This window comes from Delphinus delphis, chromosome 2 (genome assembly GCF_949987515.2).
Source record: "Delphinus delphis chromosome 2, mDelDel1.2, whole genome shotgun sequence".
In the NCBI taxonomy this organism is placed as follows: domain Eukaryota; kingdom Metazoa; phylum Chordata; class Mammalia; order Artiodactyla; family Delphinidae; genus Delphinus; species Delphinus delphis.
Genome location: NC_082684.1, coordinates 92,347,848 through 92,364,515, shown reverse-complemented (window position 1 = coordinate 92,364,515; position 16,668 = coordinate 92,347,848).

The window sequence follows — 16,668 nt, the reverse complement described above, 5'->3', positions numbered from 1 at the left end:
GCTTTTTTCCTGGGGGTGGGAGTTTGCGGGGGTGGGAGGCTTTTCTCTAAGAGTTATTGTGATAGGATCTTCTAACAAAGGCAGCTCTTTTCTACTGTTTTTCAGACACTTATGGGTTGGGATAAGGACTTATGGGGATGGAACCATAGAGACTAAACACATGAGCTGGGATTTTTTTATATTTCAAAGAAATTTCTGAAGAACATGAGATTCTTTAGCTTTGTGAAATGGTCTGAAAAACACTTTTCTAACTCTGAATATGAGCAGTTTCTATCTTATTCCGGCCCTTAAAACAAGATTCTCTGTGTACTTAAGAATTACATTGGAGTTCGTAAAGAGTACACATTCAGTGGGTGTGGGGCTGAGCACAGGGAACGCATGTCTACCAGCAGGTTATGAAATTCTTATGACCAATAAACTATGCTTCAAGAAACACAATTTTTTTTTTTTTTTTTTTCCGGTACGCGGGCCTCTCACTGTTGTAGCCTCTCCCGTTGCGGAGCACAGGCTCCGGACGCGCAGGCTCAGCAGCCATGGCTCACGGGCGCAGCCGCTCCGCGGCATGTGGGATCTTCCCGGACCAGGGCACGAACCTGTGTCCCCTGCATCGGCAGGCGGACTCCCAACCACTGCGCCACCAGGGAAGCCCAAGAAACACAATTTTAAGATAAAAGTGGGCAACTGAGTTTCAACTGGGTTTCAACTCCACTTTTCCTGTTTTTCCTTCTCCATTTCCAATCAGACAGGGTCTCAGATTACCTTCCCACAGGTTCTCCATCTGCTTCTCATCAGGATCAGCCTACCAGGGAAGGTCCAGGATAGGATGTAGTCCCCAACTCCCAATCCATGTCCTCACCCCTCAGTCCCATGTTGCACTTCTTTTTGGAGCCCACTTGCTTATGATGGTCTCAGCATGGTTTTCTATCCCACTTCATTCCCTTGTGTTCACAGACTCACCATTAATATTTATCCAGGCATTTCGTTCTGGATCTCTATGAACCACAGTGATTATCTAAGAATGAATCAAGAGTGAGGTAACCATGGAAACCACAACCAGGAAGAACAATAATAGGAACTGGGGTGTTAAGCTTAGAGATTTAGATGTAATTTGATAGCTATCACTGAGGGAATGAATGTCTTACAGAAGTTAGCTTAGACTCATTCTGTGGAGTTCCACAAGTCCTAAGTAAAAGTCCACTGAGTAAAAGTTACACAAAAGTAGATTTTTGGCTAAGCATAAAGAAAAACTTCCTAACAAAATTGGAGTCTTGCAAAGTTATAAAATTCCAGTCCCTAGGAGTGTTCAATTTGGTAAAGGAAAATATTCTCTTATTTTCAGGTTCAGGATTTATTCATTTGTAGATAGTACCCCAAACAGAGGGGATACAAAGAAAAAGACATGTTTTATGTTTTGGAGGAGCTCAAAGTCCAGCAGAGAATTGGACATGTGAGCAAATACACTGAAGAAGATCATGTTGAGTGCAACAAGAGAAGAGTAGACAGTTGCAGCCCACAGCTGGCATCAATTACAGGCAGGTGAGTGAGCAAGCTTCAGAGATTCTAGATCTCGGACTTTGAGCTGACACCCCAGCTGACACCAAGAGGAGCAGTAACAAGCTTCCGCCAACCCTCAAGCTCTGTCCAAGCTACAGATTACATATATACACATATAGGTTGGTTTAAGCACTAAGTTTTAAGGTGATTTGTTATGAAGCAACAGATAACTAGAACAGGGATGAAATTAATCTGTATAAAGAACATAGAAAAATTGCCTAGCACATAGTAATTACTCAATAAATTCAAGTACTATGGTTATTATTTTATTATCATTGTTATAAAAGTGATGTTATTTAAAAACCATTGGGGCCTTCTCTGGTGGCACAGTGGTTAAGAATCCGCCTGCCAATGCAGGGGACACGCGTTTGATCCCTGGTCCGGGAAGGTCCCACATGCCATGGAGCAACTAAACCCATGTACCACAACTACTGAGCCTGTGCTCTAGAGCCCGCAAGCCACAACTACTGAGCCCACGTGCCACAACTACTGAAACCCACGTGCCTAGAGCCTGAGCTCTGAAACAAGAGAAGCCACTGCAATGAGAAGCCGTGCACCACAACGAAGAGAAACCCCCGCTCACCGCAACTAGAGAAAGCCTGCGCAGCAACGAAGACCCAACAATGAAGACCCAACACAACCAAAAATAAATAACTAAATAAATTTATAGAAAATAAAAAGCATTATATATCACGATCTAAGCCCATTTATTCAGCTTTATTGCTCCATGAACCATCTGCTCACATTTCCTGCCTTTTCCACATGCTTTGCCTCTTTCCCCATTGTCTTCCCCCACCGCATTGTCTGCATTGCTCATGGCCACGTGGAGCATGCCTGCAAGGAGCTAAGTATTTCACATTTGCAATATGCTCTTCCTCCCCTGGACTCTTGCAGTACTCTCCCTCCTGATCTAGCCACTTTCACATTGTTCCTTCTGATCCATTCTTTCATGCAGCGGCCAGAGAGATTTTTTTTAATTCAAATCTGACCATATCACTCTTCTATTTAAAATCGTTTGATGGTACCCCACTGTCCCTAGGACACAGCTTCCAGCTCTGTGACTTCAAGCCCTGTAGGTCTGCCCTCTTTTCACCGCCCCGGTTTTACCTCCTTAGCTCACTGTGTTCCTACTAGTCTGACCTGCCTGTACCTAGCCTCCTTTGGTCCTGGAACACACTGTTCACTCTGGCCCTTAGGCTCTTTAAAGAGCCTTTAAAGAGCTGCTCACTGTCCTTGAGGGCAGACCTCAAGGTGATGCAACACCTTAAGTTTTGCTTTCTCAGGGAAGACCCTATGCTCCATAGTGCTGCTTAATGTTAAATAAATGATAGTTTGCATAATTATTTGTTTGATGTCTGCCTCCACGAAGGCAGGGATGAATATTTCTTCAAAGATATATCTATCTTTATATATGTATATACACATATATATGTGTGTGTGTGTGTGTGTGTATATATATATAGAGAGAGAGAGAGAGAGAGAGAGTTCCCATATATCTCCCTACCCCACACATGCATAGTTTCCCGAGCTACATTCCGGAGTGGTGCATTTGTCACAATTGATGAACCTACCGTGACACATCATAATCACTCAAATTCCATAGTTTGCATTAAGATCATTCTTGGTGTTATACATTCCGTGGGGTTCGACAAATATGTAAGGACATGTAATGATCATACATTATGCACTAGGGTAGTTTCACTGCCCTAAATATCCTCTGTGCTCTGCCTAGCCATGCCTCCCTCCTCTCAAACCCCTGGCAACCCCTGATCATTTTCCTGTCTCCATAGTTTTGCCTTTCTCAGAATGTTATACAGTTGGAATCATACAGTATATCAGGCTCCTAGTTTTAACTAACACTTATCTCCTCCTGGGACTTTATGCCAATAAACGTTTTTCAATGCTAAAAACACCATCCTTGCCTTCAAAGGGTTCATCATTAAGTAGTGCGGGATTCAGAAGCAAAATAATAATAATAATGAGAGACAAAAAGTATGATAAGCACTCTGACAGAGTGCTTCAGCAAGGTAAAGTGTAGGTCAATCAAGAAATCCTCCCTTAGGGCTTCCCTGGTGGCGCAGTGGTTGAGAGTCCGCCTGCCGATGAAGGGGACACGGATTCGTGCCCGGGTCCGGGAAGGTCCCACATGTCGCGGAGCGGCTGGGCCCGTGAGCCATGGCCGCTGAGCCTGCGCGTCCGGAGCCTGTGCTCCGCAACGGGAGAGGCCACAACAGTGAGAGGCCCGCGTACCGCAAAAAAAAAAAAAAAAAAAAGAAATCCTCCCTTAAGGAGCTGGCACCCTAACTGAAGTTTAAAAACACATAGGATTTATCCAGTTGGTGATGTCTAGGGAAGATTTTCCAAACAAAACAAAGAACACAAGCAATTAAATGGATAGTAAAGAAAAATAAAAGATAATTTTTCTTAAAAAAAAAACCAGGAAACGCTGCATAGATTTTATTGCATTTAACTCTCACAAAATCTTGGCAGGAAGGTACTTTTAACTGAGGCACAGAGAAGTCACTACGCTCCTAAGGAGCAAGCTGGGATTTGAACCCAGTGACTCCAGGAGAGATGTGCTTGGCTTCTGCTCTATGAGCAGAACCTTTGGATTCTGCAGTAATCAGATAATGGCGGCTCGCCCTAGGACGTTGGCGATGGGTTAAGAGAAGTGAACAGATTTAAGCACCATTAAAGAAATAGGAGTAAAAGGACTTTGTGATTGACTGAAAGAGGTGAGAAAGAAGGAAGAAGGAGAGTACTAGTCAGGGTGCTTTGAGCCCAAGGAACAGAGGACTCAACTAAAAGTGATGTAAACCAATGGCAAGGCGGCTGGGGGAAGGTTTGGGGCTCCAAGGTATCATTGAGGACCATCCTCAGAAGGCACCTCCTCCAGTAATTGCCCTATTTTTCTCTTTTTCCAGAACAGCCAGACTTATCGTTGTCTACTTTTCTCTCTACATTTCTTTATTTCTCTTTCCATCTACTCTAGTCTGGCTTCTGTCATCATTCAACCTTAATGGCTGATGTCGCAAAATTCGATGTGCACATTTCAGCTTTTGAAAGAACAGCTTTAGCTCAAATACTCCTCCTCAGAGAGACTCATATCCAAAAACTTACTCACATGTCTATTTGGATATTCCATTGTTGCCCCAAACTCAGTATGTCCCAAACAGAACTCATCGTTCTCCATTTTGAGGAACTACCAATAATTACTCAGACGAGAAACACGAGGCAATGTCCTTTTATTTTTAAAACAGCTTTATTGAGGTATAATAGACATACTTCAATAAACTGAAAAGTGACAAAGCGAGAGAGAGGCATGGACATATATACACTACCAAACGTAAGGTAGATAGCTAGTGGGAAGCAGCCGCGTAGCACAGGGAGATCAGCTCGGTGCTTTGTGACCACCTAGAGGGGTGGGATAGAGAGGGTGGGAGGGAGGGAGACACAAGAGGGAAGAGATATGGGAACCTATGTATATGTATAACTGATTCACTTTGTTATAAAGCAGAAACCAGCACACCATTGTAAAGAAATTATACTCCAATAAAGATGTAAAAAAAAATAAAAATAAACTGAAAATACCTACCTGCTTTTCTATCACTATAGTTTGCAATTTTTAGAATTTTATATAAATAGAATCTTATAGCATGTACTCTTCTTTTACTCAGTGTAATTATTTTGAGATTCATTCATTCATTAAATACTTACTAAGCACCCACTCTATGTCAGGTGCTGTTCAAGGCACTGGACATACAGAAGTAAACAAATCAGGCATGGTTCCTGGCCTCAAGAAGCTTCTAGCCTACTACAGTGTGCTCCCTTACCCTCTATGGAGAATCCATACCTGCCTCCCTCCTTTAGCTTACCCAACATTGTTCTCTCTTCCAATTTGATTTGTTGTTAAACAATATTACATCATAAAAGGAATTTTTAAAGAAAAACATTTCGTCTAAAATAGCTAGGTCTACAGGAATTCCCTGGCAGTTCAGTGGTTAGGACTCCATGCTTTCATCACTGCCGTGGGCCTGTGTTCAATCCCTGGTTGGGGAGCTAAGGTCCTGCAAGCCGCATGGGGTGGCCAAAAGAAAATTTTTTTTAAATAGCTAGATCTTCTCAGAATTATTTTGATTTTTCCATATGCTTTTCTAGTGTATGTTCATATATAAAAATTAGAAGCAATCTGAATGTCCATCAGTATGGAGTCATTAAATTCATACAACCATTAAAAATGATGAAGTAGATCTGTAAATGTGTGCATAGCATAAGTGTATACTCAAAATTTGTTTAAGTCTTCTCAAACTTTAGCAGGCATCAGAACGACCTGCAGGGCTCTGCATAGTAATAAGAGTGGGAGAAAATCTGAGCTCTGATGGAAAGTAGGAGAGAGGAAAAAAGAGGTAGGGAAAAAACAGCTAGAGAGAAATGGCCAAAGGGACTTTGGAAATGACTAAAATATTCAATTTTAAGTTAAGTTTTTAATTTTTTTTTTTTTTTTGCGGTATGTGGGCCTCTCACTGTTGTGGCCTCTCCCGTTGCGGAGCACAGGCTCCGGACGCGCAGGCTCAGCGGCCATGGCTCACGGGCCCAGCCGCTCCGCGACATGTGGGACCTTCCCGGACCGGGGCACAAACCCTTGTCCCCTGCATCGGCAGGCGGACTCTCAACCACTGCGCCACCAGGGAAGCCCCAAGTTTTTAATTTTTTAAGTTAAAATTTAATTTTAAGTTTTGCTCTCCTGCGCTGCATTTGTCTCTAAACATTTTGATATTTGCTTTGGTCAACAGTATTTTGGGGAGCGGAGGGATCACATGTGTCCAGTATGGGGTGATGTGGTGTGGAAAAGGTATGGCACTTGCAGGAGGCAGGAACCAGGGCGAGGCTTGAGAACTCAGCAAAAGCAGGATTTCAGAATCAGAAGTAACTAGGAGAAATGGAAGTCCAAGAGTCTCTGGGGAGAAGGAGGGATGAAACGGTGCTCAGAGTCATTTTTAATTAAATATTACGAAGCGGTGTGCCCATAATGCTGGAGGACTTGGTGATACCATCAGCTGGGGAGTGATATTGAGCATAGACAACAAGGCCAGGTGTGACACTTGTATGTTTCAAATAATGGGGGCAGGGTCATGACTGTAGCAGAGGGTTGAGACAGAATATAATTAAGAGAATATACTTACTCTTAGAATAGCCTCCGCACCCCCCCCCAAAAAAAAAACTGTGGTAAGTTTAAGTTGTAAAATAGATTAAGTAGAAAATAACTCCCTCAATACCAGCAAGGATTTCTTACTCAGTAAATGTCTAATTCCATACAGTAAGGAACGTTAACCTTAGGTTGCAATCTGTACCTTAATGCCACATGGCATCAGTGGTGGCTAAACAGAACAGCAGTAAGGTAAGAAGTACCTATGGTAACAGTGTTCTTTCTTTGTGATAATAAATTAACACGGGCTCCAAAGTCAACAACCATTTAACATTCTGAAAAAGTATTGCTTCGTGATGTATAAAATTTACTTTTCCACCAGCAATACAATGACTTAGCCTTGTGTGGAAGAAAGAGTGTACGGAGTACCCCGCCAATGCCTCCTGCAGGGCTAGGTACTTGCACATGTGCTCCCAGGGCCCCCTGTGCTTAATTCAGTCACAGCATTTATTATATTTTAATGTCTGATTGTTTGTCTATTCTCTCCAGTAGACCATGAGCAGCTTAGTCACAGCTCAGGGACTGTGTCTTGCATTAGGCCCTAGCATGTTATACATGCTCCTTAAAGGAACTGTTTTTGTAATAAGTGCATCAAGGGTTGTATGTGTCTTATACCAGCCAAAGAAAACAACACTAGGTCACAAAGTCCTTCTCTATAAAATGACAGAATTAAAATGCACCCTTGACAAAATCTCCTCATGTTGAGGGCATCATTTTTCTCAGATACTTGATGTGTTGAAGTGATTTAGAACTTCCTGGAGTTTTCCCCCAAATCCACCCACTGTTGATTCAAGCATTTGATTCAAGCATTTCTTTAACAGAGGACAGAATCTGAAATCCTAGAGATCAGAGTCTCCCTTAAGCATTGGAAAATTCCAAGCATATCAGAGATGATGGGATGATGAGATGGTGATTCTTTGGGGATCTGCAGTTTCCTCTTCAATAATAAGTCACTGTAAGTGAAAGGAACCAGCACAAAAGGTCACATATTATGTGATTCCATTTATTTAAAATATCCAGAATAGGTAAATCTATAGAGACAGAAACAGTTTAGCGGTTGCCGGGGGCTGTGGCGAAAGGCGAATAACTGCTAATGGGTATGGGCCTCCTTTGGGGGTGATAAAATGGTTTGTAACTAGATGGAAGTGATTCTTGCACAGAATTGTGACTGCATTAAATGCCACTGAATTGCACACTTTAAAATAGTTAATTTTATATTCTGTGAATTTCACTTCAATAAAAAGAATACGAGTCACTGATAACCTTGAGCTAGCTCAAGATATATATCTGGGCTTTCCTGGTGGCGCAGTGGTTGAGAGTCCGCCTGCCGATGCAGGGGACACGGGTTCGTGCCCTAGTCCGGGAAGATCCCACGTGCCGCGGAGCAGCTGGGCCCGTGAGCCATGGCCGCTGAGCCTGCGCGTCCGGAGCCTGTGCTCCACAACAGGAGAGGCCACAACAGTGAGAGGCCTGCGTACCGCAAAAACAAAACAAAACAAAACAAAAAGATATACATCAAACTTCATTCTCTGAAGTTACAAAGAACATGGTGTTATCTAACTGCAGAAACTTAATGAGGGTCTACTTAAGTATCTTATTTATACTGGGTCTATAGTTCCAAAAAATCTCTTTGCCAATGGTCTTTAAAAATGATGATTCTAATAACTATAGGAGCTAACGTTTATTGTGTGCTTTCTATGTTCTAGGTACTCTTCTAACCTCTCTGAGGACGTTAACTCATCTAATTCTCACAGTAACCCTATGAGATGGGTACTGTGATTATCCCAATTTTACACTTACCTGAATTTGGCCACCAGAGCAGTAAGTGGCAAAGCTGGACTCAAAACTCTGACCTGTCCCATGCAAAACCTATACCTGTTGTTAATGTCTCTGTACACAATTGATACAGCACACAGTGGTACATGCAACTGATCTAAAGAGACCTTGTGTGATAACCAAGCACCAAGCTCTCTATATGTTTTTCTAATAGCAAAAATATACCTGTCTAGTTTTCAAGTGAATGGATGCAATAATGGGGTCTAGTTGGTGAGCAACCCCCTTGAAAGAAGAGATGGCGAACAGACTTGACCCAATTAAAGGGGACAAAGCCAGAATGGGCCTTGTAAGTTCCCAGTCTCTCGGGAAATACCTTGAGAATTCTGCTGATGCCTTTTTCAGTCAGACTTTCTAATGGCACAGATGCTGTGCACCCAGGTCCCTGTGTTCCTTCCCAGAAGTCTTCATCTCTAGAAAGGACAGGTGATACACTCTCCACACAGATGTTCTCGGCCAGATCAGCTGTGTGAACACTGTCATGTTGAAGAACTCCTGGCTTATTCAGTACTTCTGGCAAAAAGAACACCTCATGAGAAAACATTGTGGGCAAAGTCTTTATTGATTCTTAAAACGTTGTGGCTGGGGCTTCCCTGGTGGCGCAGTGGTTGAGAGTCCGCTTGCCGATGCAGGGGACGCGGGTTCTTGCCCGGTCTGGGAAGATCCCACATGGCGCGGAGCGGCTAGGCCCGTGAGCCATGGCTGCTGAGCCTGCGCGTCCGGAGCCTGTGCTCCGCAACGGGAGAGGCCACAACAGTGAGAGGCCCGCGTACCGCAAAAAAAAAAAAAAAAAATGTTGTGGCTGAGAAAAATCTTCCATGTTTGGATGCGTGGTTATTTATTAATTCTGTTAAATACTCTGAAGTACCCTGAGGCATATATCCTCAGCCTTCTAACTATGATGCAATCCTTGGACTTCAGTGTTCTGTAAATAATCTAGATCAACTGATGACAGGTGATGTGACCCTATGGCATAAGTTCTGGGCTTCCATCCAGCAGCATTTGAATAGTATGTGCTTTCAAGGTGGCCTTTCCACATCCATAATCCACGCTCCACAGCTTTAACTCTGTGACTCACCGCATCCTCTAAAAGTAGTTAATATGCCTGAAAATGATCTGCACACATTATGGAACATGCATTTCTTGTGTTCAGCTACTTCTATTGGCCAGAGTTTCTGCTTTATTTAAGGAGAGTATTTAAAGGAGCACAGTGTCTCACTAGTTGAGGCCCTTTGGAAATGTCAAATATTAATTGCTCAAGGGGCACTATTGGAGGATTTGATGGTGAACACCATAAGCCTTAACATCTCAGTTAATACTCCCTTACATGTAGCATTGAGACAGAGAACAAATGTTTGCAAGATGGAGTGCAGTGCCCTTGTAGGAGGTGAATTCCATTTTTGAAATTCAAATCTCTATTGAATAACAGTGGTGGTAAGAAAAGTGTCTTAGTCAACATCACAGTAGATATCACCCCTCAATGTGCTCCAGACTTGCTTCACAACTACCTACTTGGCATGTCTACTTGATGTCTTAGGCAATCTCAAACTTAATATGTGCAAAACTGAACACTTCGTTTACTATCTTCCTCCCAGACTTTTCCAATCTTAGTAAATGGCTCCATTATTCACCCATGGTTCAGGCTGCAAAGCTAGAGGTGAACTTGAATCTTCCCTTTCCCTCACAACCCACATCCAAATCCTTCAGATCCTCTTATTTCTGTCTACAAAATATATCTCACACCCGAGAGCCCTCATCCTCTTACACTGGCTACTGTAAGAACCTTTCAACTTGCTCCCCTGCTTCCACCCCTACTCACCAATGTCCATTATTTAACCAGAGGCCAGAGTGATCTTTCTAAACAAGTCAGATCTTCTCACTATCCTACTCAAATTCTTCCAGTGATTTCTCATCACATTTACAATCCAGTCAAAGCTATTTATTATAGCCCAGCAGGCTCTGCAAACCTCTGTGACAGTGCTTCTTTCCTCCGGGGTCCATTCTAATCTAACTGGTTTCCTTGCCCTTCTTCAAGCTCACCAAGCTCATTTCCATCTCATGGCCATTGCATTTGCTGTTCTTTCTGTGTAGAATATTCTTCCCCAGATGTTTCCATGGCTCATCCCCTTAATCCTTTCAGGGCTTTGCTTAAATGTCACTTTTTCAGTGAGGCCTTCCCTGACCATGCTATCTAAAATAGCCCTTCTACATTTTCTATTCCTTTACCAAACTTTAATTTTATTTATAGCATGTAGCACTTCTGACATATTTAAATATACATTGAATGCATGAATGAATGGTGTGGCACTCTTACCAAGAGTGCTAGGGAGTGAATTTTACCACCTAACATTGTCCAACTTTCTACAATATATAACGGCTATGAATGTTTTCCTCTGAATATAGTGCATATATTTCTCTCAGAACACATTTTCCTCTGGCAGTAGAACGAATTCCTTCATCCTTTCAAACCTATACCTTAATGCTTTTGAAACTGAGTCCAAACTAACCATACTAACATAAAATTTCAAGAACATAAAGGCACAAAAACACCAACCTAGATATCAGAAGGAATAAGAATTAATAGCACTGCGTCACAGATTCCCACTGCATGCAAACATCTTTCCCCTGCAGCAGTGGAATCGCAAGATGTTACACGAGACATACTTCGAAGGATGCCACAGGGTCATGGGTGGAGTAGGCAAAGAGTCAGGACTGAGTTACACCTTTGAAAGTGCTGCAATGCTATCAACTTCTAACCCACAGGCCCTGGCTTCAGTGAGCATAGGGATACTGGATGCTTTGGACTTAACGTGTCTCACTCAGTTCATTTCTGGGTCTAGCAACGTAGTAATGAGTCACACTCCAGAGCCAGGGCTGGCAGCTGTTTTAGGGCTGCATGCTTCCGAGTAGAGCATTTACAGGGTGAGAAAATAGGCAGAGAAGAAAAAACTAAAGGATGGAGAGCAGGGAAAGGGAGTGGCAGAATGGGAAAGAAGAGCAGGAGAGAAAGAGAGACTTGGTGAGCTGGGGTGGAGACGGGGGAAGGGTAGGTGTGTGTGGGATTCCATCAGACTCCCCTGGACCCCATTCAGGCTTGAGTTCTCAGGAAGCATCTCACTATAAGGAAAGTGTGGTCTCCTTAGATTCCTTTGCTTGCTGTATTCAAATTCAAGTTCTGCCACTTTCTAACTATACTGGATCTCATGTAAGCTACTTTATTTACTTATTTATTTTTTAAATATCTGTGTAGTGGCTTTTATATTATTTTATTTTTTGGCCCTGCAGCATGCGGGGTCTCAGTTCCCCGAGCAGGGATCAAACCCATGCCCCCTGCAGTGGAAGCACAGAGTCCTAACCACTGGACCACCAGGGAAGTCCCTCGTGTAAGCTAATTTAGATATATGTCTCAGTTTCCCCTCCTGAAAAAAAAAAAAAAGACAATAATCCCTCCCTCAAGGATCGTTGTGACAATTAAATGAGATGCTTTCTGGAAGGGGCTCAGCACTGTTTCTGGCACGATCAACTTAAGCTATTGTTATTATTACTACTGAGCAAGGGGTCACTATGAACAGCCTTTACAGACCTTTATTCTTGACTGCCAGGGACTGCGGTTCCTATTGTTTCTCTAAGCCTGTGAAATGCAGCTTGTTAGGGTTCTGCACAGCTGGGAATCTAGAGACTCCAAGGTCTCTAGATGAAAGAGAGGTGAAAGGCGGTGAAAGGCTGGCCTGTTACAAGTCAACATGAAGAAACAGGGCAGACAGCCAGAAGCAACAAGCCCAGGATTGCTACAGTTGTCTTCCTTAAGAGTTCTGCCATCTCAGGTTGTGGAAGGACTGGAGGAGGAGGCTGGGGTTTTATAAGCAGGTGAGACAACAAAAAAACACCTTGCCTGTGTAGTTTCTTGTTGACTCTGGTGTTGAGTCTTTGGGGATGAAATCACTACAGGGAAGTATTTCCTGTATCTCCAACACAATTTTAGAATTTTACATTGTTACCTTTTTTCTTCTCAGCCTTTATGGAATACCACCTTCTACCCACAGGCCAAGCTAATACAGGGCCTAGATGGTCTGGCAAGGGAGTATTGATTTGATGTAATTGTCAACATGGAGATTTGTTTAAAGGGATAGAAATGATATTGGAGATCTTGTGGAGAAACCCTGTTGTGTTCTAGGGTCAGTGACAGGTGTCTGGACCTCCTGGGTCATGCCTCAGGCTGAGTGAAACATACTCTGGGATCAGTCATGGGCCTCATCTCTCAGATTCCCCCAGTCTGCTTCTGGTTCCTCCCAAGCTCCCAGATCTCATTTATACAGGCCCCAGGGGAGGCGGGGCGGCGCAGTTATTTCTTCCTACCTCATTTCTAGAGAGTGGGCCAACATTCCATTGTACAATAGTCCTGAGAGCCTCTAGGTTACATGAATTAAAACTATGTCATATAGATGTCTATGCATGTAGATGCACGGAGACTAGAGAAAAAATCCTTCATCTGTTAAAAAGGTGAGGTGCTGAGTGATCTTTTTCTTTTTCATTTTGCTCTTATTGCTACGATATTATTTATGTGAAAACATTTAAAACTCAAGAAAAGGAAACACAAACAAATTCTCTCCTCCATAACATGTATTTCTTTTGATGGTATGTGGAGTGGGATTTTTTTCAGAGGCTTTATCTCTGCCAGCTTTAGTTATTTAACTAGCACTTCTTATTTTCCCTTCCAAGATTGGTGATACATGTCTTACTCAGTCAAGTTGGTGGAAGCCTTAGGAAAACTTGGTAACATACCAAGGTGAACAAGAGTTATGCATTCACAGATTGAGCTTCATAAATTCCTGTCTCCAAAAATCAAGCCCTGCTGATAAGGTGAGCTCCTGCTTGTTCAGAAAGGACATTCCAGAAAGAACCTAGGTTTGGGGAGCTGAGGATATGAGTCACTGATTTGAAAAACCTAGATAGCTTGTTAACAAAGGTTTTTAAAGTCAGGGGAAAAAACTCCACGTTGGGTTGAAGGAGATTTTTCAATTTCAGATTACACAGCACTTCCAAATGAAGGGGAAATGTCAGAGATTTATTGTTTTCACTATCATGAGAGAACATCCTCTAAAAAGATTGAGATTTGGAATAGTTCATGAACATAATCTGAAGGACATCATAATAAACCTGGGAGGTTATTTCCTGTTTTAACTGGCTTGGCTTGAAGACCTCACCACCATAAAAATGAATGTCATGTCTGATTTTTATTTGGCTCTCCGAGTCCCTTTCTGCAATAAATTCATTCCTTTTCAACTCGCTCTTACCTAAACTATTCATAAGGCAGTTTATAGTTGTTGCTCTTTCGCATGGTTGACCTTACCATCCACAAATTATTTTTGGGTGCTATCATCTTCTGTTTCTATTTTACTCACATGCAACCTGTATTTTTGCAAGAGCTAGGCGGGGTGGGGTGGGGGGCTGCCATTTAAACCTACCATTTAATTACCTCTCTTCCTTCTTTTGGTGAATGTCTGAGTCAGCTACAAAAGTAAGTTTATTCATTCATTCAACAAACATTGCTGAGTAACACTGTTTTCAAGGAGTGTACACTCAGAAAGGAAATAATTACATAAAAAATTATACACAGTACGCAGACAATTTAAGGCAGGATGTGGCACAACCAGCTAGAGGAATTTTGAGGAGGATCTTTTTCATCCAGGAAATGGAGGAAATGAGTGTCAAGATGGGAAGGGCATACAGAGTAGGAAGAACCACATGAGCAAAGTCAGGGAGGTAGGAAAGCACAGAATACATTCGGAGTGGGCAATGAGCCATTACTGAAGTTTTTAGGTTGGGTAAGGTGCAGGCTCAGAGGATGCATTTGGAATAGCAACAGTAAATATATACTGAGGGCTTCTACATTTTTAAGCACTGGGACTACCCAGCAGTGGACAAACCAAACAAACAAAATCCCTGACCTCATGGAGCTTATATTCTAGTAGAAAATGATAATCAATAAACAAACAAAACAAATAAAGTATGTAGCATTTTAGGTAGTGATAAGTACTATGGAAAAAGCTAGAAGGGGAAAGAGATTGTGTGCATGCCTGATATTGTAAAGAGGGTGATCAGGGAAGGCCTCAGTCGAAGCCTTTTAACCTTCCAGCTAAGGCCTGAAGTGAGAGCTTGATCCCTGTGGGATAACTGGGACAAGAGTGGCAGCAGCAAAAACAAAGGCTCCCAGGTGGGAATATGTTTGGAATGTTAGGGGAACTGCAAGGTGCCCGTGTGCCTGGGGCTGGGTGAGTGAGGGTGAAGAGGAGGAAATGAGGTCAGAGGTGGGGCCTGATCATGGGGCCTCAGTGACCACTTTAAGGACTTTGAGATGGGAAGGTCCACTGCAGGGTTTAAAGAGTCGAGTGTCATGATCTGACTTAAGATCTTACAGCCACTCTGGGTGACTGGAAGATTATTTGCTCGAGAGTCTAACTTCATTGGTTTAAGGAAGGGCCTGAGCATCTTCGTTTTAAAAGTGTCCCAGGTTGAGAACCACTCCTCTAGAGCTTGCAATATGTTCTCTCATTCATTCTCTTAACTTGAGTCTCTCAACAACTCTGTGCAATGTGTACATGAGGAAACTGAGGCTCAGATAGGCTTACGTGACTTTCAAGGACACATGGCCTGGAAGGGGTATAGCTAAGATTTAAACCCAAGTTGTTGACTCTTAGTCTAGCAGCGATCTTTCCATCACACACTGATATTGTCAATGGGACCTTTTTTTCCTATCAGTTTGCCACTAATATTTAGGAATTTTGGTGGATTTATCTTATATGCTAAAAATATGCAGGTATTACCTCTAGTAATTTTTGGTTAATACTATCTTTATGCAGCTATGATTCCATGGTCTGTCACCTTAACTACCCTCTTGCCATTAGGTCATGTTACTCTCCTGCAAAAAAGTGAGATATACACTCAACTTCAGCTATGTTCTAGCCTTGTTATTTGGCCAAAATGTCAAATTCCCATTGGTGCAGCCACTATGGAAAACAGTATAAGGGTTCCTCAAAAAATTAAAAATAGAACTACCACACGATCCAGCAATCCCACTTCTGGGTATTTATTCGAAGGAAACAAAATCACTATCACAGAAAAGATAGCTATACCCCCGTTTGTTGCAGCATTATTTACAATAGACAAGATGTGGAAACAACCTAAGTGTTAATTGACAGATGAATGAATAAAGATGTGATATACATATATAAGAATATTATTCATTAAAAAAAGGTAATTCTGCCATTTGTGACAACATGGGTGGACCTTGAGGGCATTATGCTGAGTGAAATAAGTCAGTCAGATAAAGACAAATACAGTATGATCTCACTTATAAGTGGAATCTGAAAAAACGCCAACCTCATAGATACAGAGAACAGATTGGTGGTTGCCAGAGAAGGGAAGAGGAGGGTAGGCAAAATGGGTGAAGGTGGTGAAAAGGTACAAACTTCCAGGTATATGATTAAGTCCTTGGGATGTAATATACAGCATGTGACTACAGTTAACAATGCTGTGCTGTATATTTGAAAGTTGCTAAGAAAATAGATTTTAAAAGTTCTCATTACAAGAAAAAAAATTATAACTCTGTGGTGATGGATGTTAACTGAACTTATCGTGGTAATCATTTTGTACGATATATCAATACATATATCGATCATTATGTTGTACACTTTTTTTTTTTTTGGCTGCATTGAGTCTTCATTGCAGTGCGCAGCCTTCTCATTGCGGTGGCTTCTCCTCTTGTGGCACGCAGGTCCTAGAGCATGCAGGCTTCAGTAGTTGCAGCACTGGGGCTCAGTAGTTGTGGCTTTCGGGCTGTAGAGCACAGGCTCAGTAGTTGTGGTGCACGGGCTTAGTTGCTCTGTGCCATGTGGGGTCTTTCTGGACCAGGGATTGAACCCATGTCCCCTGCATTGGCAGGCAGATTCTTAACCACTGCACCACAAGGGAATTCCCTGTATACCTTAAACTAATAACATGTTATAATAACATTCATCTCTACATGAAATTATCTTCTTTTCTTTTTTTAAAAAAATATGCTTATTGTCTGTTGC